Source organism: Schistocerca nitens, chromosome 11 (assembly GCF_023898315.1).
Source record: "Schistocerca nitens isolate TAMUIC-IGC-003100 chromosome 11, iqSchNite1.1, whole genome shotgun sequence".
Lineage (NCBI taxonomy): Eukaryota > Metazoa > Arthropoda > Insecta > Orthoptera > Acrididae > Schistocerca > Schistocerca nitens.
Genome location: NC_064624.1, coordinates 174,484,303 through 174,497,362, shown reverse-complemented (window position 1 = coordinate 174,497,362; position 13,060 = coordinate 174,484,303). Strand labels below are relative to the sequence as shown.

General features: G+C 41.8%; 1 protein-coding gene and 1 long non-coding RNA gene across 10 annotated transcripts in view; one reads left to right on the top strand and one right to left on the bottom strand.

Moving 5' to 3' along the window:
* Positions 1 to 13,060, bottom strand: part of LOC126213450 (uncharacterized) — a 180,699-nt gene that overhangs the window by 100,707 nt on the left and 66,932 nt on the right. The gene's annotated exons all lie outside the window — the stretch shown is intronic.
* LOC126213448 (THAP domain-containing protein 5-like) overlaps positions 1 to 13,060 on the top strand; it is a 261,788-nt gene that overhangs the window by 188,066 nt on the left and 60,662 nt on the right. The gene's annotated exons all lie outside the window — the stretch shown is intronic.

The window sequence follows — 13,060 nt, the reverse complement described above, 5'->3', positions numbered from 1 at the left end:
TAAATTAATAAGAAACCTGCTTCTTTCAAAAAAGCTACTGCCCTATCAGTTTCACTAAATAGCTGCTGTTTATCGGCTATAGCAGCTTAATGTTCACGTGATTGGAGTGGGTATTTTTGAAAGAAAGTATGTACCTGCTTGCTCTCCGATATTGGCAAGCACCCCAGCCTTGGACGTAATGGGTTGTCCTTGTACCATTGGTGATCTTACAGATCTTATAATTAAATGTCTCCCTGAGACATTTAAGTCTCTTTTTATTATCTACCATAATGATCAAAGCAGACAAAGTAAGATCCGCCAATGGTACAAGGATGACCCATTACGTCCAATGCTGGGGTGCTTGCCAATATCGGAGAGCCCTGGCAGTAGTGACAATATATAAGGGAAAAATGAATTGAAGTTTGTGTTTGGGAGGGCACTCAGCTAAGGTAGTTTGTGCAGCAATGTTGACCACCGTGCTGTGGTAGTGTAATGGTTAGCATTTCTGCCTAGCGAGCAAGAAGACCCGGGTTTGAGTCCCGTCTGCAGCACAATTTTTAATTCATTTCGTCTGCTTCGATCATTATTGTAGATAATAAAAAGAGACTTAAATGTCTCAGGGAACCATTTAATTATAATTCCCACTCGAGCTCGTACAGTTTCGTGAAGTAGTGGCACTACACGTAACCTCCAAAATGCCATCTCTAACAGAGGTGCCAAGCAGAGTGCTGTCGGTGAGCTGCTCTTGGCAGAAAACGAGAGCATCACTGATATTCGTAGGCACTTGCAGGATGTCTGCAGGGCCGTGCAGTGAACAAAAGCTAGGAGAGTCACTGTGCGAGGACCACCATCGCGACGAGCTCCTGTCAGATCTCCCACGTGCCAGCCTGCAGCACGCAGCTGTGACACCTGCAGTGTTTGAATGTGCAGACACTCTCATGTGAGGTGTTAAACGGATCACAATCAAACACCTTGCTGCACAACTGGAAGTCTCTGTTGGGTTAGGGTACTCAAAGGTGAATGCCTCCTGGGTTACTCACTGCATAACAGATTACCGTACAGAGCAGCAAAGGACCGTCTCTGCAGAACTGCTCGCATGTCACGAGGCTGATTGTGACAATTTTTTGTCTGACAGTGTCTCGGGCAATGAAATGTGGGTTCGTCACCCTGAATCGTAAACAAAATGGCCATCTGGTACAGTCGGGGTGACACTCTTCTGGGACTCTGAAGATGTTTATTCTGTCTGATGTCCTCCCTTGCGGTACAGCGGTCACCTCAGAAGTGTTTTGTGCTACCCTCAGGAAATTGAAGGAATGACTTCAGCATGTACACCCGAGAGAAACTCACAAAACTTCATTTTATTGTTCCTCATCCACCCTGCGTGAAAGAACTTGCCCCTTCTGACAGCCGTGTACTGCAAGTCTCTAGAGGAACGGAAGGTTCCAAATGGTTGGAAAAGAGCACAGGTAGTTCCAGTTTTCGAGAAGGGTCGTCGAGCAGATGCGCAAAACTATAGGCCTGTGTCTCTGACAGCGAGCTATTGTAGAATTGTAGAACACGTTTTTTGCTCACGTATCGTGTCATTTCTGGAAACCCAGAATCTACTCTGTAGCAATCGATGTGGATACCGGAAACAGCGATCGTGTGAGACCTGACTCGCTTTATTTGTTCGTGAGTCCTACAAAATATTAGATACGGGCTCCCAGGTAGATGCCATTTTCCTCGACTTCTGGAAGGCGTTCCATACAGTTCTGCACTGTCGCCTGATAAACAAAGTAAGAGCCTACGGAATATCAGACCAGCTGTGTGGCTGGATTGAAGAGTTTTTAGCAAACAGAACACAGCATGTTGTTGTCAATGGAGAGATGTCTACAGACGTCAAAGTAACCTCTGGCGTGCCACAGGGGAGTGTTAATAGGACCATTGCTTTTCACAATATATATAAATGACCTAGTAGATAGTGTCGGAAGTTCCGTGCGGCTTTTCGCGGATGATGCTGCAGTATACAGAGACGCCGCAGCATTAGAAAATTGCAGGAAGATCTGCAGCGGATAGGCACTTGGTGCAGGGAGTGGCAACTGACCCTTAACATAGACAAATGTAATGTATTGCGAATTCAGAGAAAGAAGGATCCTTTATTGTATTATTATATGATAGCAGAACAAACACTGGTAGCAGTTAGTTCTGTAAAATACCTGTGAGTATGCGTACGGAGCGATTTGAAGTGGAATATAAAATTAATTGTTGGTAGGGTGGGTGCCAGGTTGAGATTCATTGGGAGAGTCCTTAGAAAATGTAGTCCATCAACAAAGGAGGTGGCTTACAAAACACTCGTTTGACCTATACTTGAATTTGCTCATCAATGTGGGATCCGTACCAGGTCAGGTTGACAGAGGAGATGGAGAAGATGCAAAGAAGAGTGGCGCATTTCTTCACAGGGTTATTTGGTAAGCGTGACAGCGTTACGGAGATGTTTAGCAAACTCGAGTGGCAGACTTTGCAAGAAAAGCGCTCTGTATCGCTGTGTAGCTTGCTGTCCAGGTTTCGAGAGGGTGCATTTGTGGTTGAGGTATCGAATATGTTGCTTCCCCCTACTTATACCTCCCGAGGAGATCACGAATGTAAAATTAGAGAGATTCGAGCGCGCACGGAGGCTTTCCTGCAGTCATTCTTCCCGCGAACCGTACGCGACTGGAACAGGAAAGGGAGGTAATGACAGTGGCACGTAAAGTGCCCTCCACCACATACCGTTGGGTGGCTTGCGGAGTATAAATGTAGGTGTAGATGTACAACTCAGATTTCACACCTGCCCGCTTCCATCTGTTTGCTCCAATGACGGTTTCACTCTGTGGGAAGCAGTACGCGGGTGATGGGGAGATTATTGATGCAGCAGGACTTGTTTAGCCATTTATTGTTTTGTTTGTGCTATGTCGTCCTTTTTGGTGCAAATATTTTTTACTTTTTCCGTGCAAGTAATTGTTAAGTAAAGTAAACAAAGTTGTTTTTGTTACACTTTCAAAAAATCCTGTTGTATTGAATAATTGTTCAGCGTTTGTTTCTATAACCATTTTTTTCTGTTTCTAAAAGGGTTCCAGTCTTTACAGTTTCTGAAACATCCTTTCATCCTTTTTTAAGTTGGATAGCTGTATTATCTGTTTGAGTATTGTTAATGTTTTTAAATATGGTATGTATGAGTGGGATATGGATGGTGCTTATGGAGAGGTCAGCAACTCTTGAGTGTTCATAGACTGATAACTCAGTCACCATAAGAAAACTACTGACGAATTTTTAACATGTTGCAGCCCTGTCAGCAACTGTGATAAATGAATACGTCAAAGATTCGCCTCAGTTGTGAAAAGTTACCGGTCTTTACCCAGGTTTCAGCTGGTGATCTAGCCTTCTTCAGAAGCATAAAATAAACTAATATGTGCCAGAATACGGGACAGTCAAACATAAAAAGCTAAAGTACCGTGGTACCATGTCAAGCTACTTTACTTAGCTGAGGAACAGCCCCGGCCCCACTTCGTGGAAAGCGGTCAGTTAGCCACGGACGCTGCATTGGAACTCACAGCGACATGGTACCACGGTACTTTAGCTTTTTATGTCTGACCGTGTCTTATTCTGGCACGATTAGTTTATTTTATGCTTCTGAAGAAGGCTAGATCACTCTAGCCGAAACTTGGGTAAAGACCAGTAACTTTCCGCAACTGAGGCGGATCTTTGACGTATTAAACTACCGATGTGCGAGCACAGCCGTGAGTAACAGCTGGTTACTGTAAAATTACACTCACAGCACAGAGGTGGATTTCTTACTCGACTCGGCTGTAGTGCTTTCACACTGTCTTCTGGTAAAAGTAGCAAAACTCTCGGTTGCTCCTGAACGGTAATCCAACTGTCAGCTCTTTCCTGCACGTTTCTCGACTCTGTGCCAACTAGTGTGGATTCCAGAAACATTGATCGTGGGAAACTGAATGTTAACTTTCCTCACGTGGCATCGTGAAAGCAGTGGATTGTGATAGTTAGCCAGTACTATGCGTACACTTAGAATCGTTTGTACAATCGTAGGAGGTACCGTGCGAAATTAGCGACTGGGCTGAATATTTCTCGGTAGGGAGGACACGGTGTTTTAACGTGGATGAGCGTATCGTCTCGAATGGAGAGTCATTGACAGATGTAGAAGTAACTTTGGCTGTGCCCCATGAAAGTGTGTTGGGACCCTTGCTGTTCACGTTGTATGTCAATGGCCTTGTAGACAATATCAATATTAACATCAGACTTATCAGATGATGCAGCCGTGATGAAGTACTGGCTGAAAAAATGCTATGCAAATATTCACGTAGATCTTGATAAAAATTCAAAGTGATGCATAGGTTGGCAGCTTGTTTTATATGTTGGAAAATGTAAAATTTTGACCTTCATAAATGATAAAAACTCTCATATGGTTCCATATCAATAAGTCACACTTGTAATAAATCAATTTGCGCAGGTATCTGGGTGTAACACACTTACTCATTGTAGGTAAAGCAGGTGACAGACTTCAGTTGACTGGTTGAATACTAGGGAAATGCAGGCAGTCTACAGAGGGGTTTGCTCACAAAACACTTGTGCAACCCGTCTTACATTATTGCTCAAGTGTGTGGGACCCACACTGAATAGGGCTCGCAACTGATATTGAATGCATGCAGAGAAGGGCAGCACAAATGGTCACAGGTTTGTTAAATCCATGGGAGAGCATCACAGAGATGTTGAAAGAACTGAACTGACAAAAACTTTCACGTGAATCCACACTTTCCCAAGAACACCTGCTTACAAAGTTTCAAGAAAAGATAAATCTAGAGATATACTACAACCCTCTACATTAAACTCACTTACGGATTGTGACGATAAAATTTAGAATAATTGTAGTGAACAGAGAGGTATTTAAGCAGTGATTCCTCCTGCACTCCATAGCAGTTGGAACAATTTAATGTTCCTCTACATGTTTACTTGCAATTATTGATCTCTGGGTCTGAAATATACTTAAGTAAGACGGGAACAGTGCAGACCTTTTGATTTGCTTGCCATTGCAGTGTTGAGTATTCTCAAAGTTAAATACTTCAACATATGTGGCAGTCTCTGGAATAAATACAAAGTATTCTTCTGCAACCATTTCCTGTATTGTTTCACAAAATACAAACACTTCTTCTATTCACAGGTGTAAAACGTAGGAAATGCCACAGAAGACTTGCCTAATAAGACTGAATGTGTCAATTTGACAGTTTGTTGCATGACGAGAGGTACTCTTGCATAGAATATTCTTCTGTTTACTCGAATTGTTTGTTACCTGTAATTCTTCCAGGGCCAAGGCCCTTCTTGGACCTGGGACGATGACCTGTGATCGGTGTAGAGCAGGGTTTCCCACACCTTTCCTCTGATGGAACTCCTTGAGGATTCTGGAACTTTGGTGGAACAACTTGTTTATTTTGAAGATTAATAATCTTTTTAAAAATGAGAAAACTTGCTTCATTCAATCATTACTTCAGTTTTAAATCATAACTAATACCAAAGAAAGTGTAATTAAATTTTAAAACAAAATGGGATCGTCCAAAATGTAGGAAAAAATGCCATGTCATTATTAGTTTTTTGTGGAGCTTTATTCACTTCCTGCACAACAACAGTGTTCTGTGGAACACAGTTTGGGAAACCTCGGTCTAAGACTATTATTTCTGCTTCGGGTGCGGTCCTTACTTTCCCCTGTTGCGACTACCACAGTCTGTGATGAAATTGCGAAGAGCTAAAAGCAGGCTGCGAAGGAAAACGAGATGGAATGTGCGGCCAGCGACCCGAGAGCCTGGCAGGTGTGGTATCTACGAGGATTCTCTTCATCGCCCAAAAGATAATATATTGCGCGCACACACTTTTTAAACGCACGAGCGAACTGCACTGGAAATGGTGAGAAATTTTTCCTGCTACCAGTAATAGTTTAGGTTGTCTTCTCGCCGTTGAGCCCCTTCTGTTACACTGTTAATCTTAGTAGCAGAAGTATAAGGATAAGTAGCATTCCCGATTCTTCTGCGGACTGCTAATGATAATTTGCACTATGCGGTCCTACCTAAGATTCAGTGCACACCGCTTTGCAAAACAACTCAGCCGTATTTCTGAAAATGAACGCAAAACACTTCAGAGTTACATTGAGATTTGAACTCGGACCACTGGATTTGGAGTCCGGATTGCTCTTTGGAACCACAAACTGCAGCCTGCTTTAAATTCCCTGCCTTCATGTTGTCCAGCATCTAAGATATGTGTCCAGTACATACAGCTCCAGCTTTCTCGGGAAGTGTTTGCGTGGCAAGTGAGGTAGACGAAGTGGTCACATATGTACTAAGAAAGTGTAAAATGCACATTTGCACATAGCACAACTTCTCATCAGTATTTGTGTACGAAATATTGTCGAAAACTCAGATAGACAAAATTGTGAGCCCTTTAGAAGCAAGGATAAAATTTGAGAAATCGTACATTGCTCTGAAAAAAATGTGCAACAGTGCAGTAACTTTGCGCGACATATGCCCTGTTGTGGAAGTAGGCTTGTTATGAAATGAGTTGTGAACACAGTTAGTTTACTGTCGAAAACTACAGCTGATACAGAAAGCTATGTAATGAGCGTGTCGTATGTCAAATGATGACATTTCCAATCTGCTGGCTCAGAATGCTATCACAGAATTGACACACTTCTTTCAGCATTTGTATACAGTAGTGACAGAATAGGTCACATTGTAGGTGTCAGCTTAAGAAACCTGTTAGAGCATACACTCCAGATGCAACGCTACAGTTAGCAAGTGCAGCAGGATCTCATTGGGGGGGGGGGGGGGGGGGGGTGCAGAGAGAACACTTACGTGGCCTGTTGGTCTAGAGCAAGGATTCCCGAATACATAGAAAGAAGGATCCTTTATTGCATGATTATATGATAGCGGAACAAACACTGGTAGCAGTTACTTCTGTAAAATATCTGGGAGTATGCGTGCGGAACGATTTGAAGTGGAATGATCATACAAAATTAATTGTTGGTAAGGCGGGTACCAGGTTGAGATTCATTGGGAGGGTCCTTAGAAAATGTAGTCCATCAACAAAGGAGGTGGCTTACAAAACACTCGTTCGACCTATACTCGAGTATTGCTCATCAGTGTGGGATCCGTACCAGATCGAGTTGATGGAGGAGATAGAGAAGATCCAAAGAAGAGCGGCGCGTTTCGTCACAGGGTTATTTGGTAACCGTGATAGCGTTACGGAGATGTTTAACAAACTCGAGTGGCAGACTCTGCAAGAGAGGCGCTCTGCATCGCGGTGTAGCTTGCTGTCCAGGTTTCGAGAGGGTGCGTTTCTGGATGAGGTATCGAATATATTGCTTCCCCCTACTTATACCTCCCGAGGAGATCACGAATGTAGAATTAGAGAGAGAGATTCGAGCGCACACGGAGGCTTTCAGACAGTTGTTCTTCCCGCGAACCGTACGCGACTGGAACAGGAAAGGGAGGTAATGACAGCGGCACGTAAAGTGCCCTCCACCACATACCGTTGGGTGGCTTGCGGAGAATAAATGTAGATGTAGACTGTCTCACAATGGAACCGCTTTGAGAATTCTTGTTGAAACTTTGATGGCGGACTGTTTATTTTGTTGAAGGTTAATAGTTTTTAAGAAATGAGAAAAACTTGTTCTGTTCAGTGATATCTTCAATTTTAAATCATAATTTAATAACACAGAAATCATAATAAAATTTTAAAATAATAATTAGTTTTGTCAAAATGTTAAAAAATAGTGTGTTATCAATAGTTTTCTTGGAGTTCTGATTCACGGTTTGGGAAAGCGTACCGTATAGGAAAGTTGCATAGACAGTGACGAGCAGGGTGCCGGGTGGTAGAAGAACGGGAACTGTGGGAGAGTCAGTGGACAAAATGATTGGTTTCTTTATATGGGAAGGTAGGTTATGGGTAATACACTGAAGGTGTTGGTCAGTGAGAGTAGTCAAATGATGACATCAGTGGGGCCACTGTAACTGGCCACGACAGGCCCTCCTGGGTGGTTGGGTTTACGGACTTTACGAAGCGTGTAGAACATAGGAATGCGGTGAGTGGTGGGTGTGAGGCGGGAGATGGATCCTGGGGAGAAGTTTTGGGATGGGCCTAAGGCTATGACGAGAGGCTGGGGATCCCGCTGGACTTCTGGAATTGGGCTGCTTTGGCAGGGTTTGTAGGTGACTGCATTTGACAGCTGGCAGAGACCCTTTACCAGGTAATTCCTGCAGTTCATAACCACAGACGTGGGGCCTTTGTCAGTAGGTAGGATTATAAGGTCCCTCTACAATGGGCTTCCAAACTGTTCTGCAGAACACTGGGATTCCGTGGTAAATGAATGAGTGCTCCGCAAAAAAATATTAGTAACGTGGCTTTTTTCTGACATTCTTTCTCATTTTTTAATAACATTATTATTATTATTATTATTATTATTATTTTTGTGTTATTAGTTATGAGTTAAAACTGAAGTAATAACTGAAAAAACTAATTTTTCTCGTGTTTCAAAAATTTTATTCTTTTAACCTTCAAAATAAACAAGCTGTTTGATCAGATTAGCAGTATTCTCAGTGCATTCTGTCATAGGAAAAGTTTGGGAACCCTTGCTTTACACAAACATCCCTAATGCTCTTGGCTATGCTGCTATTGCACACTGCCCAAGGAAACCCGTATCATATTTAATAGAGTGGGGGGCTATACCTGTGAGTGTGAAGTATTTTCAATTTTTGGAAGACTAATGGTGACTTTTTTGAGTAGCCATAAAAAAGTTCTACTTATGACCCTCTTAAAAACCTGCATAATACAGATTTTTAAATCATTTTCTTGAAAGAAAAACACCCTTCTGAGATGTGGGGCAGGGGATGCAGCTCTTGCTGGTTCCTGGGTATGGGAACTGTTGACACTATGTTTACCATTGCCCTACTGACTCCAAACCCACAACCTCCTTCTTGGTCACCATGACCAACTATATCCCTGTCCACAATTGCCTCTCCTTGGAAGGCATTACCTACAAACAAATCTGTGGAATAGCAATGGGCAACCTTTTGGCACCATCCTCTGCCAACCTATTCATGGGCCATCTGGAGGAATCATTCCTAAGCACCCACAATCCCAAACCCTTCACCCAGTTCAGATTCACTGATCACATCTTCGTAAACTCGACACAGGATGAGGACACCGTATCCACATTCCACCACAACCTTCTCCACCATTTCCTCAACCCGTCAAGCCAGCTTTGTTGTTGTCGACCTCTACTTCAAGGGTGGCTACTTCGGTACTTCCACCCGTACGAAACCAACTAATCACGATCGATAGCTTCACTTCGATAGCCGCCACGCATTGGACACGGAGAAATCCCTTCTGTACAGCCTAGAGACTCACGGTCATCACATCTGCAGTGACGAGCAGTCTCACTCGAAATATGCCGAGTGTCTCACTGAGGCCTTCACAGATTAAAATGACCCTCCCAACCTCGTACAGAAACGGATCTCGTGTACCTCGTCTCTCCGGTCACTCCTGCTTACCGAGTATACGCTGTCTGGCTATAAATCGGCACTCACGTCACGGTTTAGTACCGCCCAGGACTGGAGCATTTCACTCAGTCTTCGCCAAGGTTTGAAGTACGTCTCGCTGTGCCTTGAACTGAGTAATATCGTACTCACTATCCTCCCCACTCCTCCCTTGCAGTATTCTGCCACCCACCGAATCTGCATAATATCCTCATCCGTCCCTACACGACGCCTGCTCCCAACCCCTTGCCTCGTGGCTCATATCCCTGTAATAGAGGTAGATGCAAGACTTGTCCCATATTTTCTCCCAATATCAGCTACTCCAATCCGGTCACAGGCACTGCCTGTCCAATCGGAGGCAAGGCTACCTGTGGAAGTAGTCATCTGATACCATCTGAGCTACCGAAGCACAACTCACGCCCGGTCCTCACAGCTTTCTCATTCTGGAAACATCCCCCAGGCTGTGGCTAAGCCATGTCTCCGCAATATCCTTTCTTTCAGGAGTGCTAGTTCTGCAAGTTTCGCAGGAGAGCTTCTGTAAAGTTTGGAAGGTAGGAGACGAGGTACTGGCAGAAGTAAAGCTGTGAGGACCGGGCGTGAGTCGTGCTTTGGTAGCTCAGATGGTAGAGCACTTGCCCGCGAAAGGCAAAGGTCCCGAGTTCGAGTCTCGGTCGGGCACACAGTTTTAATCTGCAAGGAAGTTTCATATGTGTGTGTGTTTTCTACTCCAAGACGCCAACTTTTTGTACAAAAACTTGAATGTTTAGCAGTCTTTTCACTGTGCCCACCAGCAACTAGTAATGTAACTCTATGTACCTGTGCAAATATGCCCTGAGTAGATGTGCTTCTGTTGAATTTGGCTGAAAAGTTGGTGGTGGGAACAGTATACTACTAATAATGTGGCCCACATTGAATTTGCAGTTCAGACACATTACTTGCACTTATATGATGAACGAACTACTGTTTATTGAGTGTTGTTTACTTAAATTACCCGCAGATAATAGGTTAGCCACATACTACACTCAGTTGATGATCTATAATGTGACTGTTCAAATGTAGTAACTGACACTGAAGTAACTATTCATGAAAATTCCCATGTTGGAATCATATAATTAACACAGTCACATAATCATACTCGTATCAGATCTGGCGGTCAAAGCAGGATGAAAATGATGTGCACAGCAAGAAACTATTACAACAACACAATTCACATTTAAACCCTTTATCACAGTGGAAACTATTGAAGTTTGGAGCAGTCTGTGATACTAATTACATATCAGTTATCCACTGAATAATGGAGTAAACCCGTGGACACGAAATTTAAATAAATTGAAGTACCCTTTCCAACTTGTAATTTATTCTGTGTCATCTGCATCACGTTTTCTGTATTTGTGGATGTAGATCTTGTAGATTTCACGACTCTCCACAAACAAAACTGAAATGGCCAACCTTTTTATATAGATTTACAAGCATTAAAACTAAAAGTAGCTACTGCTGTTACTAGTGTTTCACAAATTAGAATTGAAGAGAGTATAAATGGCCATTTTGTTGAAAAATTTTAATTTTTGGTTTTTATGCAGAAAAGTCATTTGGAATTTGGTGTTTCATTTAATGTAGTTCAATTTGAGTAGTTGCAAAGGAAATGGTTAGGTTTTCAGAAACAGTTGCTCAGTTAAAAATTAATATTCCAAGAACCATAAGCTCTAGAAGGTTGTGGTATCATTTAAATTCTAGTGGAAATCTTGCTGCATAAGTTGGTAAGCTTGACAGAACAGTTGTGATTATTGCTGTTGGTAAGTCTGATATAACAGTTTTGATTCTTGTCTGCGTTGATCATGCGATGTGCATGGTGCAACAGGGAAATGCACTGCTGACACTTTGGAGCCGTCTGCTAGCAATACCATCAATCAGCTATCAGAGTACTAAAGTCAAGCCAAGCAATGAAAATAATTTAGATGGAATGAAAAAGCCTCTGTTGGTAACCATTTTCCCGAAAATATCCATAGATGATAAGGTGATCCACATCCTTTGTTCAGGCTAGTGGTGTAAAAAAAAAAAACTGAATCAGCTGTAACTTTAGATAAGTTTACCTACAAGAACTCCTTACCTGAGCCTACTAGACACTATAGAGATTTGGCAGATTCAGGTCTATTGAAGAAATGTCTGACAGGGAAAACACAAAACGTGAATGAATCATTCAGCAATGTAGTTTGGGCAAGAGTAACTATTTGTCGGGCTACATACCTTGAGGCTTTGTATATGTGGTGCTGTCATTACAGTTATTGATAGTAATACTGGTAGACAAAGAGCTGTTAGTGAATACACGAACCGTACTGGGGAACTGGACAAGGTGCAAGTCGACAAAGCTGAGCTACGAGGCTGCTAAGTGTCTGACGAGGAAGAAGATGCATTCAGAAAATGTAGATGATGACAAAGACTGCAGTGCTGCCATGTTTTAACTCTTGTTTCTTTAATTTAAATTTTTAAATTTACATCATCTTTAAATTTTTTTAACTTAAATTAATTTGCAGTTGCAATTTCTGGAAAATGAAATTTTTGCAAACAAATCGTGCACTTTCTCAGCTACTAGGAAAGATACTCTTGACTTTTTTTTATTTTTACAGTTAATTTATAACACACTTGTGATGCTAACTCTCTGGAATGGTTGACATTGGCTATATATTTCCAGTAAAATGCACAAAAATTTATGGACAAGTGTAACATAAAAGATTCAAACGAAAAGAATTCTAACTTGTAAAGTACATACTACAACCAAACTAGAGGAGTTAATTATATGACACATGTATAAGTAATGTGCAAAAGTTTTATTAATTTACATGAAGTAGGTATTGAGAAAATGGGTCACAAAATTAGCAAATTTAATATTTGAGAGATAGGCCGTTTGTACTCCCTGTAAAGTGTGTTTGAGTGAGAAGATCGTTCTGAATGTGGGCTCTTAGACACAACAATCATTTCTATTCAATTATGTGGCTAGTTTGCCTAAATGTTGTGTTGTATTCCAGTAACAATGTTTTAAATGAAGAAGCTAATTACTCTGAAACTAAATGAGCCCAAATATTGCTACCATAGTTTTGTCATTGGCTGCAGGGATACTTCACTTATTTATACATCTTCTTTATCTACTTTCTCAGTAAGTTAGTAATAGTGTACAGATAAGTTTACATCTGAACAGTGATAACAAAGTTTTAGATCACTGCTTTTTTTTTATAATTAACAGTTCCCAGGTAAATTAGCTGGTGCATTAACTCCTGGTAGTCAAAGGAACGTAATAAATATTGAAGTTAAGGTAGAAAAGTCCTGTGTCTATATTTGAGAATTTTAGGCACTGTGCACATTTCATATAAATAAGGAATACCAAGAGATTTTCAAAAGAAAATAATACTTGCAGGGTGGCGGAGGGACGAGGGATGACAAAAAAACCATAACAGACAAATGGAATCTGCCTGCTTTGTTACAGACTCTGTGCTTCCTCTATGTTGTGAACATCAATCTATCATTTTTTTAAT